This window comes from Notolepis coatsorum (assembly GCF_963971535.1).
Source record: "Notolepis coatsorum genome assembly, chromosome: 1".
In the NCBI taxonomy this organism is placed as follows: domain Eukaryota; kingdom Metazoa; phylum Chordata; class Actinopteri; order Aulopiformes; family Paralepididae; genus Notolepis; species Notolepis coatsorum.
In genome coordinates, this window is record NC_140165.1 from 117,063,915 (window position 1) to 117,078,016 (window position 14,102).

Consider the following 14,102-nt stretch of genomic DNA (forward strand, 5'->3'; position numbering starts at 1 on the left):
ATGTCAGTTAGTAAGTAGGTGTGTAAACCTACCCACGTTGTATGTTTTGTTTTGTTTTTTTTGTTTATTGTTTTGTTGTTTATATTCTGTTTGTATGTGTTCAGGCTCCTCCTCCAAAATCTTTAAATAGCTTCTTGGGAGACCTGGCACATGCACACAATTTGCGACATTGTTATATCACATGAGGATACTTACATGTAATGTATCGTGTGTGTGTGTCGACTAAAAACACACTTCAATCAATATCTGAATAAAAAATGTATTACTTTGTTACTGTCTTACTATTATATACTATGTCTATACTATGTCTATACTACTAACATAATAATGGGTGGGGGCGGAGCTGAGCGATCATGGAGTAGACGTGTTTCACATGAGCTCCCTTCTACCGTGCTGATTATACGTTTCTCCCCATTAGTCTTTATTTTATTTTTATTTGTTTTTTATCTGTTTGCTAGGTCGTCGTGTTTAGTATACATTCATCAACTTTTTTCGACTTTCTACGATGGCGGGGGTGGAAACCAGAGCCATGAAAGAATTAGGCACGACACCGGCACCGCCGAGCATGGCCGCACCGTCTCCCGCTGTCGGGAGTTAAGCGAAGCTGTGCTCTTGGTCATGACCAAGCTACACGCAGACTCTGAGACACGCATCGCTGAAGCACAGAAGAAAGTACACGCAGACTCTGAGGCACGCATCGCTGAAGCACAGAAGAAAGCGTTGGCGGATATCTGTATCAGCCTCCGTCGTGAGATATCAGAAGAAATACGGCTGGCGGTAGTCCCGCTGACAGACAAGATGGAGACGATTCACGCTGCCTCATCGGCTAATGCTAACGAACTAGCCATGCTAACGACGGAGGTATCATCACAGTGTGAGAAGATGGCGGGTCTTGAATCCGCCCTGCTGGCTAGGCAGGCTGAAGTCAACAAACTACAGTCGGCGATGGAGGAGATGCAGTCCCGGGATAGACGCCACAACGTCAGGATTGTTGGAGTACCGGAGACCAGCGGTGAAGGCCGTCTCTCTGAGACCATGCCCGAACTGCTGCAGAAGATACTAGGGACGGACGTCCTCCCCTCGCCTCCTATCTGTGAGTCGGCCTACAGAGCGGGCAGGTTTTCTCCCGGCGTGAACAAAGAACCGAGGCCCATCATAGTCAAGCTGAACAGACTCCAACAGAGAGAAATCATCATGCGGTCGGCTCGTACCAGAAGGGGTACTCTGAGGCTTGGCGATCACAAAGTGGCCATTTTCGAGGACTTTACACCGGAGGTTCAAGCTCAGAGAGCCGAGTACAAGGTGGTCCTGACTAAGCTATGGAAACTAGGCCTGAGGCCCACGTTATTCGCTCCCGCGAAACTATCTGTGTTGGAGAAGGTCGGTGGTCAGCGTTTGTTTTGGTCGTTGGCTAAAGCGAAGGAATATCTCGCGGAGACACCCGAGTCTGTTGCTTGATATCTATGGAGGGTGAGTGACTTGGCGGTTTGGGCCTATATACATTGATTAGGTCGACTATTCACAAACACTTGCTGTCATGCCCAGACATGCTAACTGTCCTCTGCCCATCCAACTAGCGGGGCTTCCCAATGACTTCTGTTACTTGCTAAAGCTGACCTCATGGTCGTACTTGTGTATCGCCTCTTTGGAAGCTAACGAGCTAGCTGAACAATGTACATAGTAGGCTAACGTGCTATCCGGATTCGTCACTAGCTTACGCACTAGCCTCGGGCTAGCCAGCGGGCTTCGACTATGGTCTGCGCTGAGACATTCGAGACCCGTTAATGGTTACGTTGCTGTTCAAAGGGACATTGGTTTGCACAGTTCAAGAGTGACCGAGTCCCTAACTAACTTCTGGTATGCTTTTTATTTTTATATCCAGGTTGTTTTGAGCTTTGGTGATCCAAAGTAGATGCCAAGGTCGGTTGAATATGCATATACAATATTTGATAAACGGTTGGGTCGGGTATGGCTTGCACTTCATGGCTATATGGTTATATGGCTTGCACTCTAGCCATTACCCTCTTTTCCTTTCTTGTCTCTTTCCTATTGTCGCTGTTTTTATGTCATCTATATGCGCGATTTAAATGTGATCCGGTTCTACCTTGGACTAACTGCTGACTCGCCTTAATTTTGTTTTGAATTTTCCGTGAGGCACTTATGCTATAACGTTGATACATTAATATGCAGACTCCAAGGTAGATGGTTACAGGTTGATGCTGAGTAATTATATAATAATTAGTGTCGCTGTTTTAAGGGCATTTGAATGAGCAATTTAACTGTGATTCGATCCTACCTTGGACTAACTGCTCCGACCGATATCTTTATTGAAACAATGTATGATGACAGGTGGTGTCAGGTGTTGCCTATTACCATCCCCGGATTGATTAATGAATGATTGTGTTTAATTCTATTCTTACATAGGTTAGGTCATTTCAGCCGTTGTGCCTGATCAGAGGGACGGCTAAAGGGGTGCACTTTGACCATAACCTTTTTTTTTTCCCTTCCTCCTTTTTTTTGTCATTGTTTAATTGACACTGTTCACACAATTTTGCACAATTAACCTGTGACCCGAACCTGCCTTAGACTATCGGCTGGGATACTTTAATTTAATTTTGTTTTGAATTTTCCTATACCTTTTTGGGCTATAACAATGTGATGTTGAAGCGCAGATTCGGAAATAGAGGGCTGCAGGTTGATGCGGAGTTATTATTTAATAATGGCTATTTTTACCATTATGGTTGTCTCATGTTGGGGCCAGGGCTCAGGTGGGTCTCGACCGATATCTTTATTGAATTTTATTTTATTATTATGTGTGTTTATTGGACTAGTGGGGGTTTACTCAGGGGTTTATCTAGAGGGGGGTGGGAGTGGGAAGCGTCTTATTGATCCATGTCTCTAGTGGGAAGTGATAGGAAGATGACCATCCTCAGTGGATGGGGCATAGGGTGGGGATTGGAGAGTGGGTATAGAGGAACTTATAGTAGGACGGGTGGGTTAGGGTTTAGAGTAGAAGGAGGGGGGGCTGTAGCTGGGGTGGTATTTTTATGTGTTCTATGTACTGTTGTCTTATATATGTGTAAGTGTTCCTCCTCTGAACTCCTGGGATTGACCGTCCGGGCCCGCCGGGATCGGCACCTCTGTACTCAGCCTGGCTGCACGGGTATGTTCTCTACGCACTTATACAAGCTCGACCATGGCTAAATTGAATATTTTAATTTGGAACGCAGGAGGGCTTAACGCCCCACACAAGCGAGCCAGTGTCCTTTGGCTATTGAAGAGGAGAAATATTGACCTTGCTCTCCTTAGTGAGACGCATTTAATGGTAGGTGACGTGTCAAGACTGGCAAATCGGCAATATCACGTTATCTCCTCATCCTCAGCCGATGATAAGACGAAAGGAGTAGTCATAGTTACAAGACGTAACCTTGATATCAAAATCTTGGATGTATGGTCGGACACGGAGGGAAGGATTACTATAGCAAAAGTTGAATTCTTGCATAGGAAGATGGCTATAATAGCATTGTATGCTCCTAACACATTTGATTCAGCGTTCTATAATACAATCACGAAGAATATGTTGGAACTTAATGGATACGCTCTCATTGTGGGTGGCGATTTTAATGCGTGCTGGGATGCGGAGATAGATAGGTCCGGGCCCTCTGAAACGAGCGACCAGAAACGGGCCTCTAAGGCCCTCAGGATGTGGGCCAAAGACACAGGGCTCACAGACCTCTGGCGCTTATGCAACCCCACCCTCAGAGATTACTCTCACCTGTCAGCCAGACACAAAAGCTTCTCTCGAATTGACTATGCATTCGCGTCCCCTAATATGTTTGATAGTTTCGATGTCTCATTGGTTCCCCTGGCTCTCTCAGACCACAAGGGGATTTTCCTTACGGCAACCTTTGGCAGGCTCTCCGCAAGAGCTCCCAGATGGCGTTTTAATTCGACCTTGCTAAAGAACGATGACTTCTGTTCTGAGTTCAGGAGTAAACTAGCTGAATTTTTGCAGATCAACGTTGGCACAGTAGAAGACCCTAGGGTCCTGTGGAACGCATTGAAAGGATTCATCAGGGGTCATGTCACACTATTTGCCTCCAATTTGCGAAAATCCCGGTCAAAAAAGCTAGAAGGACTGGAATCGTTATATGCGGACCTATACGCATCCTTGCAAACTGACTATAATGAACGACTAAACACACAACGTAAGATAGTCAAAAAAGAAATAAACTCCATACTTAAACAACAGTCTGAGTTTTTGATACATAGGACAAGACAAAATTACTATTTTCACGGCTCCAGACCTAGCCATCTATTGGCAATGAAAATACGATCAAATGATCATTTCTCAGATATCCCCTCGATTAGGACGAGCCAGGGTGCAGTCACTACTGATTCGAAAAAGATCAATGACACTTTTAAAGAGTTTTACTCACAGTTATATAGCTCAGAGGGTAATCTGGATGACTCTAGATTTGAATCGTTCATTGGCGGGCTTGAGATACCCCACATTTCTGAGGAAGAGGCCAAGGAACTGGGGAGACCGATTACTCTCGTAGAATTGAGGGAGACTATTGTTGAAATGCAGAGGGGTAAGGCGCCAGGCTGGGATGGTATTCCACCCGAAGTGTATTTAGCTTTCTGGGACCAACTGGGTCCATTGATGCTCGATATGATCAATTACGCTATCGAACAAGGGGAGTTCTCAAGAGATGTCAATATGGCGTTGATTTCTTTACTTCTCAAAAAGGACAAAGATCCCAATGATTGTGGTAGCTATAGACCCTTGAGTCTTCTCGGGGCCGATTTAAAGGTGTTTGCCAAGGTGCTGGCCCGTCGCCTGCAGAGATTTATGTCTGTATTGGTACACTGCGATCAAACTGGTTTTATCCCGGGGCGTCTGGCTGCAGATAATCTTAGGAGGCTGTTGCATGTAATCGATAACAGTAAAGACAATACAACTCCATCCACAGTTCTGTCTTTGGATGCCATGAAGGCGTTTGACAGACTTGAGTGGTCATATCTGTGGAAGGTACTTGAGGTCATGGGTCTTGGAAAGAGTTTTATTCATATGATTAAAGTCCTGTATGCCTCGCCGTCTGCGATGATACTGACAGGCAAAAACTGTTCCACACTCTTTCCAGTCTCCAGATCTTCTAGACAGGGTTGCCCTCTGAGCCCGGGACTGTTCGCGCTTTCCCTCGAACCTTTGGCCCAATTTATTAGGCAATCGGAGGACATCGTCCCCATAATGGTCAACAATACTCCACACAAAATTGCTCTCTATGCGGATGACCTGCTGATTTTCATGGACGACCCCTCCCGGTCGGCCACAAAATTATTGAGGATAATCGACGACTTTGGTAAATTGTCAGGTTTTAAGATTAACTGGAACAAATCAGCCTGCCTACCTCTTAATGAACTGGCCAAGGCGGTACGACTACCAGCTGATATCCCCATAGTAGAACATTTTAAATACCTGGGCATAGAGATATTCCCCACGCTGAACCAAACTACTAAGTACAACTTCACGGGTACTTATGATAAAATACGCCAGGATCTAGACAGGTGGTCGTCCCTTCCTAACTCCTTACAAGCCCGGGCTTCCATAATCAAAATGAACATCCTGCCTAGGATAAATTTTATTAGCTCAATGCTCCCCCTGCCCCCTCCAATAGACCACTGGCGCAAGGTACAATCGATGGTATCTAAGTTTGTCTGGAATAACAAACGCCCGAGAATCAAAAGGGCTACTACTCAACGTAGGAAACAAGATGGGGGCCTCGCAATCCCTGATTTTAAACTGTATTTCTGGTCCTTTTCACTGAGACCTTTGATGTGCTGGCTAGACCCTGTAGAGGCTGTATCGTGGCGCTCCTTAGAAGCGGCGGCGGTGTCTCCGCTAAGATTGCAGGATGTAGTGTACTCCACTGTCTCTATTGCGAAATGCCGGCTGAGGTATGGACCGATCATAACTCACGTGATCCAAACGTGGCGTAATGTACAGAGGTCGTGTGGGGTTAAATGCCCTTGGCACCTGGACTCTCCAATTTTTAATAACCAGCAATTACTTGTTGGACACAAGCCGGTTAATATTCCTCAATGGCAAAGGAGGGGAGTGCATACTCTGGAGGATATTTATGATAAGAACGGCCTCCGTGCGTTTCAGGACTTAAGAGAATTTTATGATCTTCCCGGCGAGTCCTTCTTTCTTTACCTTCAACTAAGGTCAGCACTGAGGGCGCATGGCGTACCGTGGGCTCAAGCCTTGCACCCACACCCCTTCCTCAGGCTCATAGTGGACAGGACGACATCCAGAGGGTTTGTCTCCGACTTTTATACGCTCTTAATTCAATCCACGTATAAAAATTTATCATTGGATACAATCTGGCGTGTGGATATCCCGGAGTTGGACCCCGAGTTTGACTGGGATGATGTTTGGGCAAATGTGGCATTATCTTCCCGCAACCCCAATCACCAGCAAATTAATTTTAATTATATTCATAGGACCTATCTTACACCTAGGAAGCTATTTGCTATGGGACTGATAACCGACTCTCGGTGCACTTTGTGCTCTCAAAAGGCCACTGGCACTTATATGCATATGTATTGGGATTGCCCACCAGTGGCCCGCTTCTGGAGGTCAATAACGGACAAACTCTCAGATCTGTGTGGCTTAACTATCCCATTCACAGCTGTTACGCTACTCCTGAACGATATAACGACACTACCCGCGTCCGTACAACTGAAAAGGGTTGTCCTAGCGGGCGTCACAGCAGCGAAGAAGCTAATAGCAATGAGATGGAAGGAGCCTGAGAAGCTTACAATGATTAACTGGTCCCTAACTCTATTGGATGTGATTTATCTTGAGATATCCACGGCCCGGGTGATCGGGGTAGGGCAGGCTGGAATTGACCTGTGGTTCGCAGCAGCTGAGAAGGTAAAGACTGCAGTGTGCGGCTGAGCGGGGTTGGGGCGCTTGATCGGGGGGGTCCGGCGGTCTCTGGGGAGGGGGAGGAGGAAATGTCTTGTCTGTCTTGGTTTTTGTCTTGTCCTTCTTAACTTTGACTGGGGGGATTATAGGGGGGGTTGGTATTTAGCTATTCTGCGCTATATGTCAATTCACATGCCATCTCCCCAAGAGACTAATATTGGCAGACTGATTGACCTGTCAACCAACTTGGAGGAAGAATTTCTTTCTTCTTACACTTTACCTTCTGCAAGTTTGGCAGTCTTGAACATGTGTAAGGGACCTAGGCTATCTACAGTAAATCTGCGGCAACACTCTCATAAACAATCTTTTAAGTCACTCCACTTTGTAAAGGTGGGGAAAGGTTGCCATGTTTTGAAGACCCTTTTTGTTATTGAAGTAGTCATCTATATTTGATAGGTTGGACGCTGTTTCTTTTTCTTTTTGTCTTTATAATTTATTACTCTGTATTATTATTGTTTGTTATTCTCCTGTGAAAGTTATGTTTTTTGTTACTGTGGTTATTGTGTTGTCCTGTTTCATGTAATTAATAATAAAAAAATTTGATCAAAAAAAAAAAACTACTAACATAATAATTACTACTATGTCTATACTACTATCTACTATGTATTTATTATGCTAATGCTACTATGCCTATACTACTACTTACTATGCTAATATGTCTACTACTATAACTATATGCACTCAGCACTCAAATTCGACCCTGCGAGACTAACAATATCGCTTACCCTTAGCCGCCAGAGATGTACCCTTCCTGCACACAATTTGTAAATCGCTTTGGATAAAAGCGTCAGCTAAATGACTAAATGTAAATATAAATGTATTCTATAAAATAGGCTATTACGACCAATTTTGATAGATATGTCTTGGATTATATTCTAATTATATTCTACTCTACTCGACAACAAATAAAATGTTATTCTATGCTATAGTATAGGCCATCTTTGCATTATACTGAGACCAATGTTGATATCTAGATAGACGGTCTGGGTTTCAGTTATATTCGGCTGTTATTCTATTCATATTCTAATGTATTATATATATTCGCAGAGAAACCAGAGCAGTGTAAAGAGCTGTCAGTGGAGAATCATGCCTACATCAGTGTCGACGTGAATTGAAAATGGGGGACCCTGATGTAAACAAGACGAAAGTCTTTCTCAGGTCTGCATCCCCTTAACAATTGTGTGTATTGAGCTGTACTGTATTGTACCCATTCTGCAATCTGTTAATAAACGTTTCAATCAATCAATCAATCAATCAAACGTCAGCATCCTGAAGAAAGCTCATATCTCCACGAATCAACTTTCCATAAAGCAGAGTGAAAAGGGAAATTGGATTTTCCGTTTGACGTCCATGCATTTTCTTTACTTAATCCAATGCATTTGAACGTTTTCCACGGATGACGTCACATTAGGAAGACATCAATTGCGATGAATTGAAAATGGGGGACCCTGATGTAAACAAGACGAAAGTCTTTCTCTGGTCTGCATCCCCTTAATTGAGCTGTACTGTACTGTACCCATTCTGCAATCTGTTAATAAAGTTTTCAATCAATCAATCAATCAATGCAGTAATTTATGCAAATGACATGTCGTCAGCTTGTGACTGCAACTTGTTCCTGTTTGCGGACGACTCAGCCCTGCTGGTCTCTGACAAGAACAAGTTACAGGTTGAAAAAGCCCTCAGCTCGGAACTAGGCAAAATCTGCATATGGCTCGCCGACAACAAACTATCATTACACATGGGCAAAACAGAGTCCATTCTCTTCGGTTCAAATAACAAACTCAGCAAGACCGACGGCTTCTCGGTTACAGTGGGTGACAATATTATCACAAGGAAAGATGAAATTACCTACCTGGGTTCCATCCTAGAGGCTAATCTTTCCTGTGACAAAATGGCATCCAATGTAATAAAAAAAGTCAACCAACGAACGCGATTCTTGTACCGGATCTCCTCTCTGGTAAACAAGAATACCCTGAAGACTCTAGCAGGAGCACTCATTCAAGGGTACTACGACTATGCTTGCACCTCATGGTACCAAAGCACCTCAAAGGCACTAAAAAACAAATTACAAACATCTCAAAACAAGCTAGTCAGACTACTACTTGACCTGACTCCTAGAACCCACCTCACCCCTGCCCACTTTGACAACCTAGGATGGCTTAGAGTAGACGACAGAGTACAGCAACTTGCAATGGGCCTGGTCTACAAGATACACTACGCGACCAAGGTACACATGTACATGTCAAAATACTTCCCAAAGGTCAGTGAATACCACGATCACAACACCAGAGGGAGCTCCACAAATCATGTAAAACCCAGATTCGGATCAAACAAGGGACTAAACACGTTTCGCAATTATGCCACATCAATGTGGAACGCCCTGCCTAAAGCTGTAAAGGAATGTGAATCACTACCCACCTTCAAAAACACTCTCAAAAAACACCTACGTGAGACTGCAATTCGAAACTGGCCCCTACAAATGTCCTAACCTAGTTGTACAGTAAATGACCAAGTAAGGCTTTGTCAATATTCCAATGTACAGTGTAAAATGTGTGTGTGTCCCCTTCCCAACCCCCCCCCCCCCCCCCCCCCACCTCCAATGTACAGCCCTCACCCAACCCACCCAACCCCACCCCACCCAACCAACCTCCTCCAATGTACAGTTTCTATGCCAAATGTATATACACTCCTTTTCTGGACACTTTTGTATCACAAACAGTACTGTATTTGCAAATCTGATATGTCATAAATGTATAGATGTAGCAGTACTGTCTATCTGTATGTCATGTATGTCATATATGTTATGATGAATTGAAAATGGGGGACCCTGATGTAAACAAGACGAAAGTCTTTCTCTGGTCTGCATCCCCTTAACAATTGTATGTATTGAGCTGTACTGTACTGTACCCATTCTGCAATCTGTTAATAAACGTTTCAATCAATCAATCAATCAATCAATCTGTATGTCATGTATGTCATATATGTTATGATGAATTGAAAATGGGGGACCCTGATGTAAACAAGACGAAAGTCTTTCTCTGGTCTGCATCCCCTTAACAATTGTATGTATTGAGCTGTACTGTACTGTACCCATTCTGCAATCTGTTAATAAACTTTTCAATCAATCAATCAATCAAAAACATTAGAGGCGGGATGTATTTTGGTCTCCACCGGTAATAGGTCACATTCCGACCACTTCCTGAAACAACAATGACTGTGATTGGCTCCCGAAGCCGCCACTCCGGCAGGAGGACCGTGGAGTCCGGCGAAGTGTCCGACTGTACATCGAAGTGAAGAAGAGGAAGGAGGGGGGTACTTTCTTAAAATGGAGAGATATAGCTAACTGTACTTTCTTTTTACTGTACACACAGTGAAGGCGGAGACGATTTGTCTGGTGGTGAGTAGGCTATTCAAGTGATGATCAAGGTTGTATCATTTTATTATTGTTGATGGGCAGCCGGTATTATAGCGCCTGTTGTTAATCCGTCCCGTAGTAGGACAACAAGACAGATACTATCAACACAGGAAACGCTGCTAATGCAACTGTAGCGCTGTTTGCAATGAGTGCGTATTATTATGTTTGTGAGCATAACTTGAAATACAATAACAACGGACGTTGTTGTCGCACGTGACTGGACATCTGAACGCGACATCATCGAGTCTTTATTATTCCGGCAGTTATCAACAGTTATCAACAGCCACAGGCGACATAACACCAACGTTTTGAATCAGTTTTGAATTAGTATTTGTCTAGATGCCCCCCTTGTATCTTACGTTACGTATCGGTACCGTTTTCCTTGGTGACATGTCATCACTGACGCCACACGGTAGCTCTGTGTCTGCGAGCTGTACGACTCCCGTGGTCAGAGAGCTGCGTGGAGGTGACGCCGCCTGCGTGAACACTTAAGGTAACGCACTTGTGCTTCCGCATTGCTCTGATTGGCCCACTGACCCCACGTGACGCTACGCTCGTTTTCGCCCGCACACCTGTAACGCAAGCGAGCCTTGTAATCTAAGCGACCTACTCGCGGAAATGTAATGTTAATCGGCGGAATGTACATATTTATCAAAACAACTACCAGATTCCATAGCTGTCAACATTTCGATTTGAGAAAACGTGCACGTTTTAGCCCCGCCCCTTCTCCTGGCCCCGCCCCCTCAGCCCGCCCCCTCCCACCCGGCCCCGCCCCCTCCCAATGGAGCTGCCTCGTCGCTGCCATCTGCTGGTCAAAACCTGTATGTACCCAGCCATTCGTTGTAGGGTAAACTTTTCCTACTTAGAGTGTAAATGCTATGTAAATTATGGTTTTGTTGAACATTTGTATTTCACAGGAGAGAAACTGTATTCAAAGAAAGCTATTAAAATAGTCTTTGAATCTAAATATACTTTCTTTGTGTTGATTTTACATTAATTCCATGATTTTACTCAAGTAAATATCTGTTACAAGCTTCGGTTTTATGTAGAAAAATGCTGTTTTTAATCTAGATTAATCTAGATTGATTACAGAAAATTGTGAGATTGATTAGTTAATTTTTTTTTAACTATTGGCGGCGCTGGTGTATATATTATATATATATATATGTGTATGTGTATATATGTAATGTGTGTATATATGTCAGAGAATCAGCCCCTTGCGTCCTTAGTGTAAAGCATATGACATGCCATGGTGTATGTTTGTTCATTGATGTGACAGTGTCTGGCAACATACTATTGTTCTTTTTATTTCTTTGTGTTTGTGATTTGTCTTGATGTGTTTGTGAAACTATAAAAGCAATCAATCAATGTATTACCATAGTGTCTTTATACCTTCATCACTGTAGGCTACATATTAATACTACAACTCGTTAAAGCTATAAAAAAATACCTATGGTCATTAATTTAGCAGTGGGAATATCATTTTGGAACAGTGTGTGTCTACAGAGAAATGTGAGATAGAAAAAAAGCCAATGCGATTTTGTGTTTTTCCTCAATATCTCTGCAATGCCTGCGAGTTACCAGTAACTGTATTTGTCATACCATGACAATTCACGACAACTTTTAAAACGGATCAATTATTATTTATAAATCGCATTCAGGAAATTGGGCGTCAGAGTGAAGGAGGGGGACACCGAGGCGCAGAGCAAACGGCTGTTCACCAAGACATTTACACATTCCTGCATCACATACACAGTAACTTTGTATTGTTTTATCCACAGAAGATTTGCAAACCCTTTGTTCCAGAGACAAAAGCCACAGAGTGGGCAATCAAGAGACACTGGCTAAGTTGATTTGACCCCCTCGGTGCCGCATCAGTCTCTCCCCTGAGCTCTGAGCAAATCCGCTCGCTGTTCTGTTCTTATTCTTCTTCGGCTCGCAACCGTCTCCCGGTCTGACTTCCTGTGATAACGGTCTAATCTACACTGCTGCCACCTGTCGTCACGGAGGAGAATTGCACCCATTTTGTAAAAAAAATTATAATAATAATTAGTACAAAATACGTACCAATCCGTGCGCCGTAAAGAGGCCGTGCAGAGGGTCGAAAAACAGGAGAATCCCGGTAAAACCGTGCGTGTTGACAGCTATGCCAGATTCACTCTACCAGATTCACTCATAAACGTTACATAACATAACGTTATATGCTGTTATTTCGCGTTTTATTCATGAATGAATGAATGAATGAAAACTTTATTTAACAGATTGCAGAATGGGTACAATACAGTACGGCTCAATACATACAATTGTTAAGAAGGGGATGCCGACCTGAGAAAGACGTTTGTCTTGTTTCCATCAGGGTCCCCCATTTTCAATTCATATAGACATTTATGACATACACAACATACATGACATTTATGGCATAGGGACATATAGGTATTTAGTACTGATACATTTGTGACATAAACGGTATTCAAATATACAGTACTGTTACCCCTAGATCCTGACAGAGTATATACATATGATGGGGAGGGGACTGTACATTAGGAGGGGGTGGGTGGGTGGGAGGGAAATATACATACGGCGGGGAGGGAATATATACATGCGGTGGGGAGGAGACTGTCTATTAGGAGGTGGTGGGGGTTTTGGGCATTTACGGTGGCCAGTTTAGAATTGCAGCCTCCCGTAGGTGCTCTTTAAGAGCGGTTTTGAATGTGGGTAGGGATTCACATTCCTTTACAGCTTTGGGTAGGGCGTTCCACATTGTTGTGGCATAACGTTATATGCTGTTATTTCGCGTTTTATTCATAACGTTATGGGTTTGAATCACTGTACATTGAGGGGGGTTGAATCACTGTTTACACTCCCCACTATATTCGTCACTCAGTTTTAACATCGACAGTTAGCTCAACTCGTTCGTCAGCTTGCTGTGGAGCCTATCTATGGTCAGTTGGTGACAAGTTCGAATCACTTCAATTCTTTTTCTGCAACATATCCACTCTTGAACAATGAAAAACTCCCTTTTCTTCTATTTACAATAAGAGCAGCTCTGAAGGCTCGTGGAGATGAACGTTATTTCGATTGATATGAATAGCTAGTTACGTTTATATAGAGAGATGATAAATTAATTAAACGTAAAAAAAAAAAAAAATTGAAGTGATTCGAACTTGTCACCAACTGACCATAGGCTCCACAGCAAGCTGATGAACGAGTTGAGCTAACCGTCGATGTTAAAACTGAGTGACGAATGTATAATTTACACTTGTGCCAATTGCCTACTTATTATTAAGCTAGGTATTGTGCGAGCGTTGCTAATTAACCTGCATGGTTATTATTATTAACCTTTGCTGATTAACCTGCTGATTAACCTGCATGGTTATTATGTAGGGGGGATTACGAATGCATAATGCCGCGGCAACCTATTAATATTACCTATGCGACATATTAAAGATGGCGGCTTTGTGTTTTTCTTGAGAGCCTGCAACGAGTGACGCGTCTACGCGTAGAGCTGCTGTGATTCACGAAGGGAGAGCGCTGGCCAATCAGAGCAATGCGGAAGCACAGGTGCGTTACCTTATGTCTTCACGCGTCCCGCGTGTCGCCTGCGTTGCAGTACCGCGCCTGGCCACTAGGGCTCTTGTCTGTCTGGGGCTGGGGGACCGAGGCTTGGTAACAACACCTAGGTTCACCGCT

At 43.7% G+C, this 14,102-nt stretch overlaps 1 protein-coding gene across 2 annotated transcripts in view; it reads left to right on the plus strand.

Annotated features, from left to right (window-relative positions):
- Positions 1–10,284: 10,284 nt before the first annotated feature.
- Positions 10,285–14,102, plus strand: part of brms1 (BRMS1 transcriptional repressor and anoikis regulator) — a 43,142-nt gene continuing 39,324 nt past the window's right edge. For both annotated transcript variants that reach the window (XM_084318558.1, XM_084318557.1), the window contains exon 1: positions 10,285–10,394. The gene's annotated coding sequence lies outside the window, so the exon portion shown is untranslated. The remainder of the gene's footprint in view (positions 10,395–14,102) is intronic.